The sequence below is a fragment of the Cnephaeus nilssonii genome (assembly GCF_951640355.1).
Source record: "Cnephaeus nilssonii genome assembly, chromosome: 5".
In the NCBI taxonomy this organism is placed as follows: domain Eukaryota; kingdom Metazoa; phylum Chordata; class Mammalia; order Chiroptera; family Vespertilionidae; genus Cnephaeus; species Cnephaeus nilssonii.
In genome coordinates this window covers 13867811-13892383 of record NC_137076.1, presented here as the reverse complement: position 1 = coordinate 13892383, position 24573 = coordinate 13867811, and the positions used below count along the sequence as shown (strand labels likewise).

Sequence of the window (24573 nt, the reverse complement as noted above, 5' to 3'; positions counted from 1 at the left end):
CGGGACGTTTTCTTTTCTGCCTCAGAGCCTTCGCACATGATGCTGTTTCCGAATGGAATGGTGCTCCTTCCAATCTTACCTGGCTAAGTCTTACTCATAGTGTGGGTCTCAGCTTAAATGTCACTTCCTTATGGAGAGGAGATCTTTGCTGCTCTTCGAACCTGAATCAAACCATCCTTGTGCTTGGAACTTCTCAGGAGGCAACGAAGGAAGCATGACGAGTTACAAAGACCTTGTCAGAAAGGAGAGGAAATGCTGGCTCCTCACGGGGGAGAGCTTTCTTTGGCACTGAGTTCCTCCCTGGGGCCTTCCTAAGGAATCATAAACTAATATGAATGGCAGATTGCCCTCAACATAAATCAGGTGATTAAGGTTGGACTAAGGGGACAGAAAATTCCAGCAAGTCCCAGTCTCAAGGTCTCTGAGGGGGGAGTTGGCCAGGGAAGGCTCCACAGAGGAAGTAGTGAGTCCTTTCCCTTGTGGATGGGAAGGATCTGGAACAACTTGGAGAAAAGACAGCCTGGGCAGGACTTGATGATTATGGGAATGAAAGCGTGAAAAAGTCCTCACATGTTGCCCAGCGTGTAGTAGGTGCCTGGAATACCTTAGTTTTGATTTCTCTAGTCCCTGGAGGTTAGTGTTAGTCTCAATAACACAGGCCTCTGCTATGGTACCCAGTGTGGCCTTTAGGCTAATCCACAAATAATCCCTGCCCACCTCCTGTGCCCACTTCCTCTTGTTGACAGTGTTTCCTCTAAACATCCGACTGCCTCACCATCATTTCCCCCCATTATAGAAAGCAACAGAGGAATAGGCATTCCAATAATTGAAATAGTTTCTGTTCTCCCAGAAACACAATATCCAAAGTTTTCTGTCCCACATACTTGAAACATCTTTTTGTAAGCATTTTGTCTTCAGAGGCATCTCTGGGGTACCATGTTGGGGCCAACTTCTTTAAACTCCGCGGCAGTGAGTGAGCCACATGTCTATAGAGCCTCCCATCCACACCAATAGTTCCCTTTCTGGGGGAGCTCTAACCTGCACAGGGTATTGGCAGGTGCCACCGTTGCTGTATCGTGGGCAGCCACTTTCCTGAAACAGGGAATGAGGTTGATCCCCCAGCAAGGATAATATTAGAGAAAAAGTAACTCCTCATATCTGTACCACATTTCATTATGCTGATGCATCTTATCGATGCCAGGAGTCCCCAGGTTCACGAGAGATGGACAGAGAGGGCCTCTGGACACTGCAAGAGCCGGTCATGGAGCCTGATCATCTCCCCACCAGGTAGTTGGTAAACTCGATACCACCAGGTGTCTTGGTCATTTCGTCTTCATAGCTCATTGCCACATCACAAGAAGTTTCCTTCACCACTGCGACTATCTTGCTGTCTGCAGCACTAGGTAGGATGATGCCATGGTCCTTCAACAGCATCCCGAGGTAGTCAGTAAGGCCAAGGCCAGACAAACTAGCTGCTGGACACCAAGAAGCAGACAGTAACCTTCAAAGATGGGCACACACTGGGTGATCACAGCACCTGAATTCACCACAAAGCCAGTTGTGAAGCCAGTAGCAAAAAAGCCAGCACCCCATGGATGGACATAGAGAGACTGGAACCCCCACATACCCAAAAACACTTCAGCGATCTGCTGTCAGCTGGCCAGTGGGCTCAGTGCTGGTTCAGTAGTCAGGACAGGGCTTTCGCTTCAGGTTGTGGTCATAGATCTGTTTCCACATGACCTCCAGGGCCCTTAGGACGTAATGAGAGCATGCTCCACTCACTGGGCAGCTGACGGACAGTGAGCTTCTCCGTCCTGGGCTGGTCACCCCGACACTGCTCCAGCGTGCCCTCTGCACCCAGCTGTGGCCTTTGGTAGGGCGGATGTGTGGGTAGGAGAACTGGGGCTCCTGGGACCCAGCAGGCCCGCCTGGACAACTCCTGAGCCTAGTGTATCACCACCGGTAGCTGGTGGTGGTAGCTCTCAATACCACCTCTGGTTGATGGCCCCGCTGTTGGCCACTTCTGCCTCCTGGCTGCGGTCAAGAGGGCGGAACGTGTGCGGGGTGCAGGGGCCTTACAAGGTTCCAGTGTTGCGTGGGGACAGCCGGCCTGGAACACCGCGTCACAAAGACCTCCCCTACCAAGGGCCCACCGCACCGCGACGCACAGTGCGCTCTGACGTGCGGCTTCTCCACTTCCTCTCTATCCGCTCAGACACTGACCACATCTGGCCAGCAGGGCAGGGATTAGGGGGTGACAGGTGAGGAGGGGCTGAGGGCGCTTGGAGGGTGAGCGGAGGGTGAGGGGCTGCTGAATTGTTGGCCGTGGGTGCAGTTCAGTCCTGGGGCACTCGCTTCCTCCGGCCAGCATCTGACCTTAGCCACCGGGTTATCATCCGAGATGCTGAAAGGGCAGCAGAAATCCTGGCTTCACGCGCGTGGGAGGAAGTGGGGAAGTGGCAATAGAGAGAGACGAGGAGCTGGACAAGTTCATTTCAAAGTCTGTTCCAAAAACATCTGACTTCGTTTCTTTACATTGTCAAGAAGGCTTTTAAAGCCCAGCTGCCTCTTATTAATCCTGTTTGGGCTGCTCCCCTTCCCGCCAGCCTTGCTCTCGGCGGTGCCAGCATAAACGGCCTGGTGGAAGCGGAGGGCACGCCGAGTGACGTCAGCGCCAGGGTCTGGCCTTCAGATCTCAGCCCAAGCAGCTGAGAACACAGCGCCTTGGTCTCTTTCCAGGGAGAATGTAAAATACTCCACCGACTGCCCTAGAATGCTCGCAAGGCTTGGGGGGGGGGGCCACGGGATGGAAGGGAGGGCATAGGGTGCCTTCTCTGTATGGCCTTTGGGGTAGCCTATAGACCCCAGGCCTACAAATAGCTCTCAGCATGAGATAGGGAAAGGAGCACGGGTCTTGGGGATCACAGAGCCTGAGGTTTGAATGCAGACACTCACAGTTGTGTGATCATGGGCTCGCTAAGTAGTCTCCGAACAATGTTTCCGCAAGAGTATGATGTGAATGATAATACCAGTATCCACCCAACAGGGTTGTTGGATTACAATATGTTTCTTTATGAAAAGAACCCAGCACAAACAGGGTCTGGTGCATAATAGAGGCTCAAAAATGTTTTCTCGCTGCGTCCCTTCGCCCTTTCTTCTCTTTCTCCCCCCTTCTCTTCCCTCTTTCCCTCCTCCCTCCCTCCTTTCCTTCTTCTCCTTCAGAGAAAGCTAACACATGTCTGTGGGAGTGGGGTGGGGTGAAATCAATGAGGAACATGCCCTTTCTTGTTGTGCAAACCTCGAAAAGCTTTGGAATCAGAGGAACCAGGCACCTCTGGAAGGCACGGTACTAGGAGGAGGCAAAAACCAGAAAGGCTGCTGGAAAGCTTGCACAAAGAACACAGGTGCTCATGTTCATTCTCCAGGTCACGAGGCAGCTGCCCCTCCGCCTGCTGCTTCTCCCCTCCCCCGCCAAGACTGTGATGTATTCTGACACTTGGCAACGTGCTGAAAGGGGGCACTTTGCACATTGAGCAGTGAGACCCCTTAGCCCCTTTTCCTGCTGAGCCCGCTCAGTGTGGGCAGCCAGGTGAGGGGACTGGACATGGTGTTCTGGGAAAGTTGGTGCTCCAGGCAAAAGACCGACCAGAATGATGGATCCCCCTCAAACTCTGGTTGAGTTTGCCAGGCAGTTAGGCCTGCCCATGCATAAAGAACCTCTAATGAATGTTTAGTTCCTCACCATTAGGTCAGAAAAGAAGGGGTAAGCCTCACTGGAGATTTGAGGCAGGATTATGATGGTTAAGATGGAGACCCTGACAAATAAATGAATGGAAAGACAAAGGTAAGGTAGGGGACATAATAAAAATTTGAAATACACTGATTAATGCCATCCAAGAGATAAAAAGAAATACATCTAAGAAATAAAAACAGAGTGTTATATAAAGAAACATTCAGAGAATGGAAAGGGGCTTTCAGAAGTTAAAATATGATAGCAGAAATTCCAAGTCTACAGGTAATGTTGAGAAGACCTCCCAGGGTGTCAAGCTAAAAGACAAAGTTAAGAAAAATAGAAAAGACGGGAAAAGTAGAGAATCAGTCTAGAAGGTCCAACATCTGACTATTAGGAGCCCCAGAAAGAAAGAAGAAAGAAAATAGAGGGAATTAATTATCAAAGAAAAGGGAAGCATATTTTCTGAAATCCTGGATTTCTAGTCTGAAAGGGACCAGTGAATGGCTAGCATAATTAATGAAGAACAGTTCTCATGCAAAGCACATTATTATGAAATATCAGGATCCTGAAGATAGAACTTCCCTAAAGCTACCAGGGAGGAACGCAGCAGGTTATATTCAAAGGACCAGGAGTCAGAATGGCATAAGACTTCTCAACAACTTGGAAATGGTGTAGCAACGCCTTCAACATTCTGAAGGAAAATGATTTCCAACCTAGAGCGTTGCTCCTAACAAAATGATCAGTTAAGAGTGAAGGTCTCAAAAAAAAAAAAAAGTGCCTTCCTTGCATCCCTTTTCAGAAAAACTATTGTAGGATGCTTTGCACCAAAATGCAAATGTAAACCAAGAAATAGGAACACTTAGAATCTAAGAATTAGAGGCAATAAAACCTAGGGAAGTAAAGGAAATTAGTGGGATGATGGTGAAGGGCAGCAAAGGACAGCAGTTGGGTAATGGCCTGGAGAGAAATCCTTCCATATGAAAGTGACGATGGAAGGATTATATGAGAAGAACATTTCAAGTAGTAGATTTCCTGTTGTTTTTTTTTTTTGGAAAGTGAGGGGCTGAATTAGAGATAGGTACACAGAAAGATTGAAAAAAGAGAGGTAATTATGTAAAACAAAATGTGTACAAGGAAAAGCATAGCCAAAGTACACTAAATGTATGAAAAATATATAGACATATTAACATAAATATTGAATAATAATTTCACCACTAACTAGATGTAATTATATGGGGAGGGTAGTGGGAGGGGAAAGGGCTGTTTGTATGCCTGGTGGGGGATGATGAGGGGCTGATAAAGAGAACTGAACATTCATCTTCCATGGTAGGAAGATAAAAGATAATCTCAAAAATTAAAAAGTTAAAATAGAGTATACATAGGCTATTTAGAAAAAATGAGGTTTACAGAAAAATATTTTAAAAATTATGAAGCCTTATAGCATTTTTTGACTTTAAAAGCTATGCTTATGCATTACTTTGATTAAAAAATGGGAAGTGAGGAATGTTTATTGCACACCTAGGTTGTGAAGACCATCAACTGGAAGTGGGGTCTTGAGTCATGGCGACTTCTATTTTTTTTAAGATGGGAGAGGCTCAGGCGCATTTATAAGCTATATTCTAAGAGGAAGACAACACAGAAAAAAGAAAAAGAGAATTAATGCTGCAGGCATGCAATCTAAAGCAGAGGTAGGTAGATTGACTTTAGAAGCAAAGTCTAGGGAAGGAAGGGTAGGTATGGACACAGACACATCTGGGAAACAGAGCTCCCACTCAAGGGCATCGATTTTCTTTGTAAAATAAGAGGCATAATGTTGTCAGAGTGAAGACGCTGTTATGGAGATGGTTTGAAGAGAGTGTTAAAGTTAGGGTTAGTATTAGTATTAAAAAAAATGTTGGGATCATTATTACCGAGGTGATGGGCCCTGGAGCAGATATCAGTGAGAATGGAAACCATTCACTTGGCAAATCTTTCCAGTTGTGAATTTTCTCTAGTAATCTCTGCAAACCTGGGGAACATGCCTGGTTGGGATATTGGGGTTTGCTAGATGAGCACTGAACAAGGGTAGGACAAAGAAGCTGAGGGTGATGGTGCGAAGGGGTTGACATTCTGCTGCACAGGGTCTAGACTAGACAAGGGAGGAGGTGAAGTGGAGAAGTGTGAACAGACTTGGAGAAAAAGCTTCAAGAGCCTGGGGCACTGTGTGAAGCTGGAGAGTAGAGTAGGAAGAGAGAGCAAGGGAGCTTCAAGGAAAAGGTGTTTTCACTGGAGGTAGGTTCTAGAATCTAAGAGGCTAACATTTTGGCAGTTCCCATGTGGACAGGGGGCGATGAGGCCAGGGTTCTGAGTGGGTTGTCCCCCGGGATCACTGCAGTGCCTAAGGTGGAGATAGCCAGTTTCCAAAGTCTGATGAGTGTCCTGAGAATTACTAGGCGGTGAGGACATGAGTGCTATGAGGAGAGGCAGAGAGTGGTAGAACCAGAGAGCATGAGAGTCCAAAGGGAGGATCAAAACTAATAATGAAAAGCTGGACAAATCTAGAATATGGGACATGGAAATATGTGCACTCCATGTTCTAGAGGGCTAGGAGGAAAACGATATCCTGACAAGGGTATCGATGAGGCAAGTTGATGGAAGGAGCACCTTTCAAAGATGTAGATGGGGTTTCCAGGGGGTGTAGTATTGGGAGGGAGGTTAGCAGGAAGCAGATGAGTCAACTGTGGAGCAAAGGAGGATACACTGTGGGTGGAGGTCTAGGATGGATAATAGGCATGGAACCACCTGGTTTTAAGAGTTTGATTTAAAAACTCTGATGCAGAAATGTTTTCTTTTATTGGAAGAGAAACAGACCTCCATGAGGTGGGGAGAAGGGTAAAGTGTAAAGCATTGCCTAAATCTGGCCCCAAGGAACTCCCAGAATGGAAGATAAGCAAACACATTCTACAGATGCCAGAGAGGAGGGAGATTCTGTGCTGCTGAGCTGACTGGAATCCAACCAGTCCTCTCAGTTTAATACTTTTTAAATGGCTAACTCAAAGCTAGCAGCTTCTGATGGGCATGACTAAGCTCAGCTTACTCAAGGACAGGGTGTTTCTAAGAATCTTGTCTTTCTCCAGGACTAAGGTCAGGCTGGGAATCTTAGGATGGTATTTTCTTGAGGTGGGATTCTAGTCAAATGAAGTTTGTCATCTTCTGGAACTGTTCCACATGGAGCCTCTTAAATTTACTCTTTGACTCCCAACATTTAGTATCTTCCAGGGTTTACTTCACAGCACCCCACCTTTCCCCCACCCCGTTCCCTGCCTCCTGAGCCCTGCTGGAGCTAATCATACAATTGGGTGCATTAACAACCTACAAATTCACAAGGGCTTACTTCCTATGTTATCAAGAAAAACTGAGGCCAAAAGACATGACTTTCTTGTAAACTTTTCCAACTTTTCCCCACCTATACTTACCTTGCTATTTTCTGCAGTCTTAGAGCTTACTTGTGGTTCATGTTCAGGTTCAACAGCTTTGCCAGTGGCTTTGGCCATATCTATCACAGCTGGCACTGCTGTCTTAATGACCCCCCCCTCGATTCTCCCAAGCTTGGTTACTGTCTTCAGTCATTCTCTCTCAACAGTTCCTTCCTCTCAGTCCATAAACATAGTTAATTCTTTCTCATTCTAAAAACACCAAGGCCCCCCAAATTCTCCCTTGATCTCTGACCTCCCCACCGCCTTAGCCACTTCCCTCTTCTGAAGACTGTCACTGACATTGCTTTTTTGATGGCAACCATGTCTTCCTAATGTCTGTATCCAAAGGATTTTTGTGGCCAAAACCGGTTTGGCTCAGTGGATAGAGCGTCGGCCTGTGGACTGAAGGGTCCTGGGTTCGATTCCGGTCAAGGGCATATACCTTGGTTGCGGGCACATCCCCAGTGGGGGGTGTGCAGGAGGCAGCTGATCAATGTTTCTCTGTCATCGATGTTTCTCTGTCATCGATGTTCCTGACTCTCTATCCCTCTCTCTTCCTCTCTGTGAAAAATCAATAAAATATATTAAAAAAAAAAGAGTGACTTTAAAAACACACACAAAAAGAATAGCAACAACAAGAAAACAACAAAAAAGGATTTTTGTGTATGTCCTGAGTTTTCTTTAGCTTTCTTCTGAATCTAACAGTATTCATGACTTACTTTCTTAAAGTCTGGTGCTTTTGGCTTCCAGAACTCTACAATCTCCTGATTTCTCTCATACCTCTCCAATCATTTAGAAACCGTCTCCTTCAGGAGCTCCTCTTCTTCTGTCCACCTTGTCAGTGTTTGTGTTTCCTTGGGTCCTGTCCTCTGCCCACTGCCTTTGTTCCAGGAAGTGCTCACCCAGACCCAGGACTTCAGTTACCACCTAGATGCAGGCAACTTCCAGGTCTCTTTAGGGAGCACCAAGTGTACATATTCCACTGCATCTCTACTTGCGTTCCCACAGACACCCCAACTCAACCTCTTCCACACTTGACTCATCTCCATAAACCAGCTCGATCCCCAGGAACTTGAAGGCCACGTGTGTCCCTCTCTCACACACATCTATACAATCCCCAAGACCTGACAAGTTTTCTTTCTAATTAATTTTTGAATTTGTTCCCTCATCTCCATTCCTGTTATGGACAACCTAATTGTTAACTTTCAAAATTTTTATTGTAACAATTTCTTGACTTCTCTCTGCCTTAATCCTGTCCCTGTTAAATCCACTCTTCACACATCTGCCCTGGTGATCTCTTTAAAACACTAATAGCTCCACATTGTCTACAGGAGAAAGTTCAAGCTTCTCAACACAGAATGCAAGGCTCAGCCCAAACTCGCCTCTCCAGCCCTTTCTGCCTCAGCAGCCCTTCCTTCCTTCCCACCTGCCGCACGGTTATGCTCTAACAACACCAGCTACCTCAGCATTCTCAGCCCATGCCAGGCTCTTACTTTTGCTTAGATTGTCCACTCTGCGAAGATAGTCCCATTCCCTCACCTGACCCTCCTTTGATACTCATCCTTTAAGATCCAATTCAGGTGAACCTTCTCCAGGAAGCCGTCCTTGAGCCCTTAGACTGCTTCTGCCCAGAGTCCTCCAGTGTCTGTATACATGAGACACTTGGTGTAATAAAAACAACAAGGACTTTCGAGGAAGACTCACCTGGATGAAAGTAGGAGCCCTGGGGCCTTGGACAAGATACTTTCAATTTTGAGCCTCAGTTTTGGGGATGATAATATATATATTTTTAAATATATTTTATTGGTTTTTTACAGAGAGGAAGGGAGAGAGAGAGAGAGTTAGAAACATCGATGAGAGAGAAACATTGATCAGCTGCCTCCTGCACGCCCCCCACTGGGGATGTGCCCACAACCAAGGCACGTGCCCTTGACCGGAATTGAACCTGGGACCTTTCAGTTCGCAGGCTGACGCTCTATCCACTGAGCCAAACCGGTTTTGGAGTGGGGATGATAATATTATTTAATTTATGAGGATACTGGAAGGGTTATCTTATATAATGTATTTGTAGTGCCAGATATATAGTAGGCCCTTAGGAAATGGTAGATATTCTTATTATTTTGCATCTACATTATTGTCTCTACCACAATATTTTATATAATCCGGGTGTAGGAGGGATCTCTTTTCATCCTTTTTAACTGTTATTAATGCGTGAAGGATTACCTGGGAATCTAGTCTTACTGCCTCTTGGACACAGGGCTTTCCTAAGCAGCTGTCACTAATAAATGGTGACTTTGCCTTGCGGAGAGGTGGACATTGAGGGGTAAGAAACGGATGCCCCTCCAGCCTGGGCTCTACAATGTGACTGGGGGCAGTTTCCATGTCTTCCTAGAGTTTTTTCAATCTTCTTCAGAACAAACACTGTACCACAGAGGAAAAATAAGAAGTCTTTTATTAGGGGCCGTAGAGCTATCAAAAGAACAGGACAAAGCAAACTGAATGGAGATTATATCTGTATCTAATTTGCGTGTTCCCTTGTCCATGCCCGGGAAGGGCGTTACAAATGGAAGACTTTGAAAAGAGGATGTCCAATGTGGCTGCTTCCTGTCTCCCAACCTATCATCTCCTCCATTGCCTTCTTAATGTCCCCTAAGCCTGTGCTCCCATTTCTTTTCACAGCCCCACCCTGCCCCACAGGAAGTGTGCCCTGCCCTCCTGTGCTTTACAGATTGGAGCGCCTCTTGCTTTGGCTGGATGCTGATGGAGTTGTCCCAATTTTTTTATTGCTACCGCTGGTTGGAGTGAAGATGGGCTCTAATTCTCCAAATATGGGTGGAAGTGTGTGCTCAAGTTGCAGTGTGATCTCCCCACCAGTTTAAACTAAAACCAAGCTCACCTTGCCAAGGTAAGCAACACAATTAAGGCTTATTTGAGGAAAGTCTATTCCTTCTCCAGTATCTTGCAAAACCAATAAAACCTACCATGAGTTTGTTAAGCAGCATTCTACTATGGTAGTTACAAATGCCCTCAAGCCTTGACCAGTTGGCAACAGATTTTACTAGATTTTTCTTAGTTTCAAAATGCCCTCTCCATGAAATGGGGGAAGAGGGGTCCCACTTAATGTTGACACATCCAGTGATCCTGTAATGTTTTACTGTGAGCTTCTTGAGAGCAGGGTCCCTGTTTTATTTATCCCGATACTCTCAGTCTCTCTCACAGTGCTGGCTGGCCTCATAGAAGGCTTTCTATGATTACATGCCTGTGGACTGTGCCAAGGCACCCCAAAGTTTAATGAGAGTTCTCTAACCTTTCGTTTCTTTTGTCAGTAGTGTAAGTCAGGTTTAGAGCATAGATTCACATGGGTTCTCATCCAGCACAGGTCTCTCCTTCCTGAAGGTCCAGCATCAGGATGTATGGGGCTTTAGGATGATACATCAGGCCTGTAGAACATTTCAAAGGCAGGGGTTGGCAAGTGTTTATTTGAGGTCTTACCATTTGCTTGCCAATGTGTTAGATGCTGGGATTACAGGAGGTGAGTGAGAGATAGCTCTCCTAGAATTTACAACTTTGCTCAAAATTCTTAATCTCTAGGCTATTGACAGAGTCAGTTTTAATAAAAGGAGGAAAACATGGTGTGATTTTAGAGGAACTCTCCCTTGCTCCAGCCTGATATTTAGAATGGACTTTAGTGTTGTATTATAATCACTTCAATCTCTTTTATGTACAGCCTTCTGGACAGCTAATACATACTGGTGCTTAACACTCTTGTACAAAAAAGGAATTGAGAGCAGTCTTCAATTTGGGAAGAGGGAAGACAATGAAGCTCTTTAGCTACTGTGTTGGGAGAAAGGGGATGGTGCTAATGGGGGCAGGGATGGGATCTGGAGGCAGTGGCTGCAGTGACTGACCCGGAGGGGCTAGGCAATACTGTGCAGAGTTTAACAGTCGTTGGGACTTCAGTTCTGCTACTCACGAGTGGGTTGATCTCTAGCAACACCCCTAAAAATTTAATAATATAACTTTAAAAATCTATAACATGGAAATTATAATATTCCATTTGTAAGAGTTATTATTTCTTTCTCACCTCTACAATTTGCCTAGATCTGTATGACTTGTGGGCAAAGGTATTATTCTCTGTTAAAATGCAAATACTCTTGGATTAAGGTATAGAAAACTATTATTGACCATAGGCATATTGGTAGGAATTAAAAGAAAAACAAACACAAAACACCTGTCACCTTGGAAAATAGAGCCAAACTCCAGGAAATGCATTCCCTGCTAGATATGTTGAGAAGAGAGGATAGTTGTTTTTTTTTAAATAGATATAAGCCTGAGTTTGTTCTGCAGTGAGGAGAGGACTTAAGGAGGGAAGGAGGACTCTACACATGGGATGAGGGGGTCCTAGAGTTTGGGATGGGAATTTGAAGCTTGTTGTCATGCCTCTTTCATAGTTTGGAAGGCTCAGTGCTTTATCTATCTATCTATCTATCTATCTATCTATCTATCTATCTATCTAATCATCTATCAATAATCTATCTACCTATTTTCTATCGTTCATCTATTATCTCTATATCTATTTTTTAAATCTTTTACATTGTTTGAGATCCTCATAAAAATAGAAGTTGCTTTTATGAAGATGTCTACTTCAAGCAAAGACAGCATTTTTGCCTAGAGAGATATATAGAGAGATAGAGGCAGAGATAGGGATAGAGAGAGAGACAGACAGAGAGGAAGGAAGGGAGAGAAGGAGGAAGGGAGAGAGAGAAAGAAGAGGGGGCAGAGACAGGGGAAGAAAAGAGAGGGGAGGGGAAAAAAAGAAAGGAAAGGAAAGCTATATTTGATGGTCAATGTTAGATCAAGAACAATATACTCTATCCTGGTCTGAAAGCAACTTTTGTTCAATCATACGTGCCACATTTTAAGAAGGACATTGATAAATCTGAGAGTAACTTAAGAAGACAGTTAAGAAATTGCTGAAGGAACCAAGGATGTTTAAGTTGGAGAAAACCTAAGAACCCACATGAAAGGTGTTTTCAAACATCTGAGGCAGAGTCTTGGGGAGAAGAAGCAGGGCTTGTCCTCTGTGTGAGGGAACTATGGGAAAGAAAGAGTCAGTGTCTGCTGGCCAGAGTCTCCCCCTCCCGAGCCCTCCAACTCAGGTGCAGGTCATGGAGGTCTGGCTGGTTAGGGGTGCTCCTGTCTATGGGGAGTTAGGCTAAATGACTCCAAAGCTCTCTTCTGAGTCTAAATAGTTAACAACTAATTGCTTTGATGTAATGAGACTCAGACCAACCTATTATTAAATACTACTTTAGAATCTTGTTATAAAAGCACTGGATATGCATTATGAAATGTTTGGGAAGTAACATTATAAAGATGTAGAAAAAGTGAAATGTATCATTGAATTTATCAATATTTCCATATGTAGATTCTGGTTTCTCATTGTTTGTGGCAATAACTTCTTCCCTCCAAAATTATATATAAAAACTAGCATTTGTCTTTTTGTTATGCTTCATTTTTAACTTTACTTTCATTAAGATTGGAGGCATTGATTCAAGTACCTGCCCCTCCACCCAATGGCTACTTGTTTGATTACATATTAAATATTTATCTCCTCAAAAACACACACACACACACACAAAAACACAACCAACCAACCAACAAAACCCAAAGCAAAAACAAACAAAAAAAGATGTAGAAAAAGTATTGTTCATTTCCTACCTGATGATAACAACTACTGACATTTTGACATATTTACTTTCAGTTTTTTTCTTCACATTTCAGGTCAAATAGAAAAGCAAATGAAATCTGTTTGTGCTCCTGCCTTCTCTTTGGTTTCTGTGTCCTTCCTTTCTGCTCAACCTTCCTTCACTCAGTTGCTTCATACTTCTCCCACTAGCCCTCTTCCAACCTGCTCTTGAGAAAGGATCACATTCCTTTTAAAAAATGTTTTGTTATGTTACGTCAGTGTCATTGCTACCAAAAATATCTGCATTCTAACCCTTATTCTTGACTGTAGAAATAAAGGCTTTGTTCTCATTGAGGTCATTCCTCAAGCACCAGCAGCCAGTGGGTAGAGGCAGTACTGAGAGATGCCAGGATCCTCCCATGAGTCCCTGAAATGATGATAATTATCGCTCCTGGGTGCCATGCTCCATACCAGCTAACTCCAGTCTTGACAAGTAAGCCATCATTTCTGCCAGTCAAGGCCCTTACTTACAAATAACAGAATCTACTCCAGCTAGTTTAAGCAGAAAGGGATTTATTAAAGAATGCTATGTACCTTACGAAATCTCTGGAAGGGCTACATAGCCAGAGAGGATGTTATACAACCAAGAACAATGCATCCAGGACAACAGCTAGGAGCCACACCAGGGAACTATTCTAGCAAAAACACCACTGCTGCCACCACCCTCCACCTGGCACAAATCATATTTGAGACTGGATCCAGAAGCTCCACTGTAGCTGTCCCAGAAACAAATACCTCCACCCCAACACTTGCCCCCAAATTTATCTGCCTGCATTCAGCCATTGCACAGGCAACCGCCTTCTACATCCAAGTTTTGGGTGGAGCTGACTGGTCACTTGCCTTAACTGTGCTACAAAGCAGTCTGGGAAGTGTAGTGCTTTTTATTTTACTTTGGGAAGTTGTATTAGAATTCTCCAAAGAAACAGAGCTGATAGCATGAAAATTATCTATCTATCTATCATCTATCTATCTATCATCTATCTATCTATCTATCTATCTATCTATCTATCTATCTATCTATCTATCTATCTATAATATGCCATCTAGCTACCTAGCTACACACAGTTGACCCTTGTACAATGTGGGGGTTAGGTGTGCCAACATCCTGCACAGCCAAAAAAAATCCACATATAACTACAGGCATTTCTCCACATACACAGATTCTTAACCTTGAAGTTGATTCTTGAAAAATTCAGTTTTGAACTTATGGGTCAATTGAAAAAAATTCACCTATAAGTGGACCTGCTCAGTTCAAACTGGAGGTGTTCAAGGGTCAGCTATATATACATATGGAGAGAGAGAGAGAGAGAGAGAGAGAGAGAGAGAGAGAGAGAGAGAATGGGGGATTTGGTATATTCTGAGGAACTGGTTCATACAATTGTGGAGATTGAGAAGTACCAGGACCTTCTGTCTGTAAGCTGGAGATTTAGGAAAGCCAATGTTGTAGCTCAGTCCAAGCTTAATGGCCTGAGAACAGGAGGACTGATGGCATACAGAGAGGCAAATAATGAATTCTCCCTCCTTCCACCTTTTTGCGTATTTGGACCCTCATCAGATTGGATGAGGCCCACCTACATGGAGGGGGGACAGTCTGCTTTAGTCAGTCTAATCTCTTCCAGAAACACCTCACAGAGGTACCTGGAAATGATGTTTAACCAGTTATCTGGGCATCCCCTGACTCGGTTGCATTGATACATAAAATTAACTATCACAAGAGAGATTCAGAGCTGGAAGTAAGAACATGCAGGGAGGGCATTCCTTGGTTTATAGAGGTCACACCGATGAGTTTTAGGGATCAAGTACTAGGCTCAGAAACCAGAGTCCGAGTCTTTGATGTACCTCCTGGTGTCTGCCTGTGATCTTGGACTTGAGGCAGGATGGCTTCTGCTTTAGTGCCGACTGCCCACTAGTCCATAAAATGGAGCTCCAAGCAGCTGGCTTAGACGGGTAATGTTTTAATATACATGCCATAGTTTTCAGTTGAACTTTGTGCCTATTACATAATTGTGGCTTTCCCCCCAGAAAATCGTATTTAAATTTATTTTTAAAATTGGGGTATCATTGATTTATAACATTATGTAAGCTTCAGGTATGCAACATTATACTTCAACATCTTGTATGTACTATGTTGTGCTCACCACCGAAAGCCTAGTTTTTGTCTCCTTTTGTTTGAAATGATTATTATTAGGCACTCTCCAAAGGCAGATCTGTTGGTTAATTTCATAGCTCTCTAGTAAATAAGTCTAGTTCTTCCATGATAAAACTCAATTTTTCTAGGGCACCCACACATTTTCTCTATGCCCCTCTTAAGATTTAACACTGCAAATAGTATTTTTTTTATAAGTAAACTGTGATTTTTTTAGGGCTCATTAAAAAAAAGACAAGCTTCAACTCAGAGTTAATTTGAGATGGAATTAAAATCCCATCTTCACAATTTACAGTGAGGAATTGCAGCGTTCCTCTGGCAGGTGGCTGGACTCAGGGCAGAGAAAAGAGCTGCTTCCTTCATGGTTAATTTAGACGGCGTGGGTGTCCTGCTTTTCTATTATGACCTCTAAATTAAACATGTCTGGTTAGATCCATGTAAGGTTTTTTAAAAGTGGCAAATTTAAGAATCACCTTTCTTTAAAACGTTTAAAAAATTATTTAATTTTTTAAAATTTCAGTTTTATTGAGGTATAATTGGCAAGTAAAATTGTAAGATATTTAAAGTGGTGATTTGGCATACATATACATTGTGAAAGCATTCTCCCTATCGAGGTAATTAACACATCCATCACCTCACGTTATCTTCCTTCCTTCATTTTTTTTTTGTGTGAGAACATTTAATTCTACTCTCTTAGCAAGTTTGAATTATACAATACATTGTATAACTATAGTCACTATGTTTTGCATTAGATCCATGTTTTATTTTATTTTTAAAAATGTTTTTATTGAATTGAGAGAGAGAGGAAGGTGAGGAAGAGAGAAACATGGATGTGAGAAAGAAACATTGATTGGCTGCCTCCACATGCACCCTGATTGGGGCATCTAGCCCACAACCTGGACATGTGCCCTGAACGGGAACAAACCAGTGACCTTTTGTTGCATGGGACAATGCTCAACTAACTGAGTCACACAGGCCAGGGCTAGCTCCATCTTTTAAAATAAGATGACCTTTTTATCTTATAGCTGAAAGTTTGTACCCTTTGCCAACTTCTCTCTCTTTCTTCCACCCTTGGTGACCACGTTTCTACTTTTTTTTTTTTTTAGATTCCAAAAATAAGTAATACCATGCAGTATTTGTTTTCCTTTGACTAATTTCACTTAGCATAATGCCTTTATTATGGCTGAATAATATTCCATTATCATATTTTCTTTATTCATTCACCTGTTGTGGACACTTAGGTTGTTTCTATGTCTTGACTATTGTGAATAATGCAATGAACATGGGTGTGCAGATATCTCTTCGGTATCTTGTTTTCAGTTCCTTTGGCTATATATCCAGAAGTGGGATTGATGGATCATATGATATAGTTCCATTTTTTATTTCTAAAGGAATATCCATACTGTTTTTCATAGTGGCTGCTCCAGGTTACATTCCCACCAACAGTGAATGAGGGTTCCTGTTTCTCCACATCCTCACTGACATGTGTTTTCTCTGGTCTTTTTGATGGTAGCCATTCTAAATGTATGAGGTGATATCTCATTGTGGTTTTGATTGTATTTTTCTGATTTGTGGTACATCTTACCATGTACCTATTGGCCATTTGTACGTCTTCTTTGAAAAAAAAAAAGTCTATTCAGTTCCTTTGCCCGTTTTCAAATGGGATTGTTTGTATTTTTGTTATTGAGTTGTATGAAGAATCACTTTTCAATATGCAATAAGGCCAAAATTGACACCTCATTTAATCATAATCACGGATACAACCGGACCCATGCCTGGGTCACTGTTTACTAACATTATACAAGTTAGTTCCTGTTTATCTTCAGACACAAACTGTCCATGTTTATGATTCTGGGTTCCTTCAAGGCCTTTACCCTATTTCCTCTCAGCTCCCCTCCCTCCCTTCCCATCTATCAAAACCCCCAAGACAAAAACCCTAGAAATACAGAAAGCATGCCCCACCCCCCACATACGAAAGAAGCCCCCACATATAAGTTTGCATTTTCTTTCTAAAATGATCGCTATGCTGAGGGTCTGACAAATGCTAGGCTTTGAAGGTTTATATAAAGGATGAAAGTAATGAGCCTGAAATATGGAGTATTCCATGCCCCACCCCCATATCTCACTTGGTGACTCGGACTGGGACTGATATGGAAGGGTTAATGAGCTGTGACAAAGTTTCTCTGGATTGGACACACTGCTTCCTGCAGCTTTGGCATTGGTCCTTTGCAAGGGTCACAACTGGGGTGAGGGCACGGACAATGTGGAGGTGGCTGGAGTTGTCAGACACTTGTAGGCGCCGTGGCCAACATGCTGTGTTAGGTTTAATCACAGCAAAGTGGAGTTCCCGAGTCACCATCCCCGGTGGGCATCAGGCCAGTTGAAGGTGAGATGTACTTTGGTCCGTTTCCCCAGATATTTTGGCATACCTGCGGGCCAGTGTTCACTGGAGGTCTGTTTCTCTAGGATTATTTTGCTATCCTAAGAAGGCTCCAAAAGTTGATTAATGAATGCTGGAAGACCCAGATGAGTCCATTTGAATTGGCTGTTTCTTCAGTGTGCTAAGGTGTTTGAGTATCCATTGTTTCCTGTTGGATGTGGTACAGCAGAAATAACCCCAGCTGAAGAGTCTAGGACCTGGCTTTTTAAAAAAATATATTTTATTGATTTTTTACAGAGAGGAAAGGAGAGGGATAGAGAGTCAGAAACATTGATGGGAGAGAAACATCGATCAGCTGCCTCCTGCACACTCCCCACTGGGGATGTGCCTGCAATCAAGGTACATGCCCTTGACTGGAATCGAACCTGGGACCCTTGAGTCCGCAGGCCGATGCTCTATCCACTGAGCCAAACCGGTTAGGGCATGGACCTGGCTTTCTTACTAGGCATGTGACCTTGGTTAATTTTCATATATATGTATATGTATGTATGTGTGTGTGTGTGTGTGTGTGTGTGTGTGTGTGTGTATTGAGTGGCCAGATTATTATGATCTCTGAAAGCATAATAATCTGGCCACTCAGTGTATATCCCATATAATAAAAGGTTAATATGCAAATTGTCCCCTCTATCAGGAGTTCGACCAGCAGGCAGGCCGACCAACTGCTCATGTCCCCTCCCCCTGGCCAGGCTGGCTGGACCCCATCCATGCACGAATTCATGCACCGGTCCTCTAATAAATATATATATATATATACATATATATATATACTGACTGGCCAGATTATTATATGTTCAGAGATCATAATAATCTGGCCACTCAGTGTATAGTATATATATATAATTAATCTTCACTGGAGGATATTTTTTCCACTGATTTTTAGAGAGAGTGAGAGGGATGGAGAGAGGGAGGGGGAGAAAGAGTGGAGAGAAACATCTATGTGAGAGAGACACATCGATTGGTTGCTTCCAGCATGCACCTTGACTGGGGCCGGGGATCAAACCTGCAACTCAGGTACCTGTTCTTGACTGGGAATGGAACCTGCAACCCTTTGGTGCACAGGCCAATGCTCTAACTACTGAGAAACACTGGCCAGGGCTCATTTCAATATTTAAAAATGATTCTTCAAAATCATATTTACCTGTGAGGTGGCCACACAAGTTAAAAAAAGCAACAAGATTTGTTGCTTTGGGCTGAATTAGGTCACAATCAGGTGGCAGTGCTGTCGCCTGTTGCCCAGAGGCTGTGATTATCTGTCAAGGACCTCGTATCTGGAACACACATGCTGAGTCAGCCCAGTCATCTGTTAGATTATCACAATGTCTGAGTTAAAATACTACTGTGAGCCCTAGCTGGTTTGGCTCAATGGATAGAGCGTCAGCCTGCAGACTGAAGGGTCGCAGGTTCGATTCCGGCCAAGGGCACATGCTTGGGTTGCGGGCTCGGACCCCAGTAGGGGGCGTGCAGGAGGCAGCCAATCAATGATTCTCTCTCATCATTGACATTTCTATCTCTCTCTCCCTCTTCCTTCTTCTCTAAAATCAATAAAATATATAAAAAAATAAAATACTACTGTGAGTTCTGCTACTACTACTGATAATGGTGTCTTTGGTGGTGAATCCTGAGGTGCCTTGGAGCTCTGATGTTCTAGAAATTTCTAGGTAGGAGAGAGGAAGAAAAGGCTGCAAGGAGAACCTTCTTGACTAATTGTGATCATGTGAGGTGTCTAGTTATGAAGTAGGAAAGCTTGCCTCCAACAATGCAATGTGTCTCTACTCCTGTTGGGTCCCTTCAACTGGTCAAGTCATACAGATTGGCATGTTCCATGTTCCAGGAACATCTACCTCTCCTTCCCCCACCCCCAACCCACAGACACTTACTTGTTTATCTGCCAGGTACCAAGGGGCTTCTTAAATCGTTTGTCTGAATGTACTCTGTGTAAACTAAAGTACATCCAGAAGGACCAACAATTGATAAATCTTCTCTGGGGACAGGTTGTCTGCGCAGAGAACCCAAGCACTCAATACAAATGTGTTGAAATAAATGATGTGAGTGCAATTTGCCTTGTCAGTCAGAGCTAGTTACTTCTGCCTGAATCACTGGGAAGATTGATATTTAAAGGAGTCTAGTCTGCCATGTCAGTTTATTAGCAAGTCTATTCTTCATGGAGAATCTGGATAAAGAGTATAAAAAATACTGAAAAAGCAATGCTTATGACACCCATGCCAAAAAATAAAAAAATGTTCCCAGACCCACTCTGCTCTTTGGAAGCTTACTTTGATACGTATGAAATTCATTTTTAATTTTTAAAGAAGTGCAGTGTTTTTCTCAATGCAAACAAAAGAAGAAAAGCAAGGAAAGAAGGATTCTGCCTCCCAGAAGTGGTGGTACCTCAGACATAGTTAATGAAATTCAAACAGAAGAATCCTATATAATAAGAGAGTAATATGCAAATCAACCAAACAGCAGAACGACAGATCGCTATGATGAACACTGACCACCAGAGGGCAGATGCTCAATGCAAGAGCTGCCCCCTGGTGGTCAGTGTGCTCCCACAGGGGGAGCGCTGCACTCCTGGTGAGTGCAACAGCGGTGTCTGGAGCCTCTCCCACCTCTGTGGCAGCTGGACATCCCCTGAGGGCTCCCGGACTGCGAAAGGCCGCAGGCCGGGCTGCGGGACACACCTCTCTCCCCCACTCCTGCCCCCCGGAAATGTCATGCACCGGGCCTCTAGTATAGTCATAAAAGTGTGAGAAAAATGACAACTTACTTTTTCCTCTTAAAAAACACTTAAAAAAGTCTGTGTGTTAAAATAGCACTAACTGTATTTGCAGGTAATGCTTTACTGACACTGGTATTTAAACACCATGTTATGAAGCAGCTTTTTAAAAGATATGTGATAGCAGCTAACTGAACACTTACCATGTTCTAGGCACCATGCTAAGCATTTTATATGCATTGTCACATTTAATTCTCCCAGCCTGTCTTTATGGTAGGTACTGTTATTTTTTTATTTTTATTATTTTTAAAAATATAGTTTTTTGATTACTAGAGGCCCGGTGCATAAAATCTGTGCACTTGGCGGGGGGCAGTCCCTCAGCCCGGCCTGTGCCCTCTCACTGTCCGGGAGCCCTGCAATTGATCGCTCCAAAGAGGTAGGCCCTCCCACCCAGCCAGGGCTCCGTGATGGATCGCCCCCACGGAGGGAGGTCCAGGCTACCCACTGCAGTGCTGCTAGCCGGATAGCCTGGCCCTACCTCTTTGGGGCGATCATGCAGCCCACCGATTGATCAATCACCCTGCCGGCCGGTGGCCTGGGCCTCCCTCTGCAGGATGATCATGGGGCAATAGCTGGGCCCCTGACCAATCACATCGCACTGGCCTTGGCTGGCCTGGCGCCAATGGGTGTCTTAGCATGGTCGTCCAGAAGGTCATCCTGACGGTTGTTCTGCTGTTTGGTCATTCGGTTGATTTGCATATTACACTTTTATTATTATAGATATTGATTTCAGAGAGGAACGGAGAGGGAGAGAGATATAGAAGCATCAATGATGAGAGAGAATAATTGATCAGCTGCCTCCTGCACAACCCCTACTGGGAATCAAGCCTGCAACCTGGGCATGTGCCCTGACCAGGAATCAAATTGTAACCTCCTGGTTCATAGGTCAACACTCAACCACTAAGCCATGCCGGCCAGGTAGTACAGTTATTTTTATAGATCAGAAAATGGAGGCTCAGTGGGGCTTCTGGCTTATATATCTAGATAGCTGTAGAGCTAGAACTAGAATGTAGGTCTCTGTGATTCTAAAGACCGTGTTCCTAACCTGCAATCACTATTGTTCATTGCACAAGAATTGGCACTTCCTCATCAAAGCTCTTCTCTGACAGATTTTTTATAATCTGCTACACAAACTGTAATCCGCAGGTCCACCAGATTACCTTCTCCTGGAAGCAAAGCTGCCCTCACCTTTAGGAAGGAATGGGAGGATCCAAGGTTTGAGAGGGCAACTGCAGAGACTCTGAGGGAGAGGGTTGATTGAGAATTAGAAAAAGAATTGCTTTCTACTTATAAAGGGAATAAATCCTGGAGATTTATGTACAGCATGGTGACTAAAGCTAATGGTACTGCATTGGTAATAAATTAGATCTTAAAAGCTCTCATCACACACACACACAATTTGTAACTGTGTGTGGTGATGGATGTTAACTAAATTTACTATAATCAGTTTGCAATGTGTACATATATAAAATCATTATGTTATACACCTAAAATCAATGCAATGTTATAAAAAGGTATTGCCCACCACTCTTCTTGAGTTAGGAAGATAAGTGTACACGTTCAGTAGTGGACTATTTTCAGCAAGTTAGCTCTTACTAGCTGTGTGACCTTGTCCAGGTCTTTGTAATGACTCTAGCCACCACCTTTGAACAGCCTGCTCCTATAGTTAACTACCCAATATTGTAGTTTCTGCTTTTCGTAACAACCTCTCCCTCTTTCTCTTCCTTTTCCCTTGTACATCCCACAGAAGAAAAGGAGAAAGAACAGTGGACAGAAAGTCTAGTAATAAGAAGCAAGTACTTCCTGCCATTTTATTTTTTTGACGTGTAGATTTATTGGTGCCTTTTAAAAAGAAAAGTCAAACATTTCTGAATTCCTTTTCAGGTTAGGAATTGATGGAAATATTTTGGATATTATGCATAACTAGTTGAATTCCTTTAGCATTCCTTAGCAATCAAAAAGTTTTATAGACATCTCAGGAAGTTATTTGGGAAGGTATTTCCTCATATGTATGACATGGAGCAAAAATTTGAACTAAGCTTAAGTAAGAATGTTTTAAATTGAGATTCAAGCTAGTATCATGAGATACGGTTTTCACATAAACAAGTGATATACTTTTGAGGCATTCCACTCTTTTTTAAAGCAAGTGGTTTAACAGCATCTGTTTTTGTTTAAAATTTTAAAATTATAAATAAAAAAAATTTAGTAAAACAAACTCAGAAGTACAAAAAGCATAAAGGGGCAGAAATGAAAGACTTTAAGTCCTACCTCAGAGAGACAATCACTATTAACATTTCCTCCTAATCTTTTTTTTCTATTCGTGCTTTAGGTAGTTGCTATGATACAGGAGAGGCTTGGTTATGAAAGGATAGCAAGCATCTCCAAATTTCTATCTTGTAAAACTACAGAGATTTTTTTTTTTTTTTTTTTTTTTTTTTTTTTTTGCTCCACGTCCATTGTAGATCTGCTGGAAACCCTGCACGTATGGCGTGTCTTCAGTCAGAGCGACCACTGCCTGGAACACTGCTGCTGACTACGGGGGGGAAGAGTTCTCCAAGTGGCCATACTAGAGATTGAAGGCTCAGACAGGAAATGACACATGCTATTGCTTCTTCTCACAAATAAATGGCAGTAACCGACCACGTGGCCTTACCAACCACAGAGCACCGTCACATCATGTAGGTTTTAATATAATACATTTATTACTAAATGTTACTTCTAAAGCCTAGTTCCAGTGGTATGAAACTCATAAAATGACACTGCTTTTTGAATTAGTCTATAGTTCAGACTTTCAACTAATTCCCATGGGATTGTCATGGGAATTCATTTGTGTTGGTCATATTAATTATAGTTGGTGTTCAAAATAATGTGTCTCCCCCGTTCCCTCCGCCCCGCGCCCCCTCGCCTTCCACAGGTTGAGAGAACCACTAGCTTAATACTCTTGTACTCCAGTGACTAAATTTGACTGCTGAGTTGGGAAAGAGAAATTAGCTAACATAGCACAGGTCTTCTCTCTTTCCTCCTGAGAGGGCGCTGTCCACAGGAAGTACAATCTTCCTTCCCCCATGCTATCAGGGCCATCTGCACTGGCCCAGTTGGGGCGACCAGTTGTCCGCATTGCTCAGGCTGAGGGGTTTCCTCCAATGGGAAGCTTTCAGTGCTAGAACCAGGAGAGTGCTTTTCCATGACCAGCTAGTCAAACCTGGATAATCCTGGGATCCAGGACTAGGAAGCCCGTTGTTCCATGTATGTCACTGTCATGTTTATCAGTAATATCATCCATAAAGCTGATAGTTTAGTGTAGTGTCCTATCAAAGACAGGCTTTTGTCTCATTTCTCAGTTGGACCAGAAGCCAGACGCATGGGAGAGATGCTGCTAACAAACCTGTTCTACCTGAGCGCTGGGCCAGCACTGTCCCCACTCGCCCTGACGCCGTAGCCTGACCATGGACTGACTTGGCAGTCTCCGCAAAGAAGGAACCCAGATCTGAAGTTGCACTTCTCCAAGATAAACATCCCCATGGGACTAATAAGCTTGATCTCATTGAGGTCTAAGATCAGAGTTTATTTATCTATTTGGCTTCTGTGGTGTAATTTTTGCAAAGCCCAGGGATGTTTAGAGAACCAGACCCATGGTGATTAAGGGAGGGTCAGATCAAAGTAGGGCGAGACGAGCAGGGGGAGACCATGAGTGAAGGAGGCTGAGGAGGAGGACAGTGCTGGGGCAGCTCCCTCACCCTGAGGAGGGCCAGGGTAGGGCAGGCCAGAGAGCACTTTCGGATTCTTTAGTGTAGGGGTAGCAGAGACAGTGACTGGCTTCACTTCAAACATGGAGAAGCCAGGGAAGCGGCCAGTACGCCTAGAGATCGACTCTGGCTTCTCAGACAGAACCATCGCCACATATGCTGCCTCCTTTTACTTTTCATACATTGCCAAATATTTCAGTTAAAGCTGCGATAAAAAGAAACAAAATCTCCTTCAAACATTTAAGTAGCTTCCAAATGTTTCATTTGCATAAACTTTTCTGCTGTGCCTATTTGCATATCTGTCATTTGCACAAAGATAGTCTCTTAAATATTTTTAAGATCTATTGTGGCTGATACTCAGCTGCTTTTAATGTATTCATGCCGTGGCGACATGCAATGTTTAACAACCGGCATAGCACAGGCCCTGGCCAGTCAGAACAAATACTAGGTTGCTAGGCTAATTCCCACACAGGCCACCCTCAGCCCCATCCCTGAGCCTTGCTCGTGTCCCTTCTGGGTCTGCAGTGT

At 43.6% G+C, this 24573-nt stretch overlaps 1 pseudogene across 1 annotated transcript; it reads right to left on the bottom strand.

Annotated features, from left to right (window-relative positions):
* Positions 1-914: 914 nt before the first annotated feature.
* LOC307100327 (actin-related protein T3-like) lies at positions 915-24193 on the bottom strand (annotated as a pseudogene). The gene is made up of 2 exons: positions 24037-24193; positions 915-2034 (listed from the first exon to the last, which is right to left on the bottom strand). The product of its transcript is annotated as an actin-related protein T3-like (transcript).
* Positions 24194-24573: the final 380 nt, after the last annotated feature.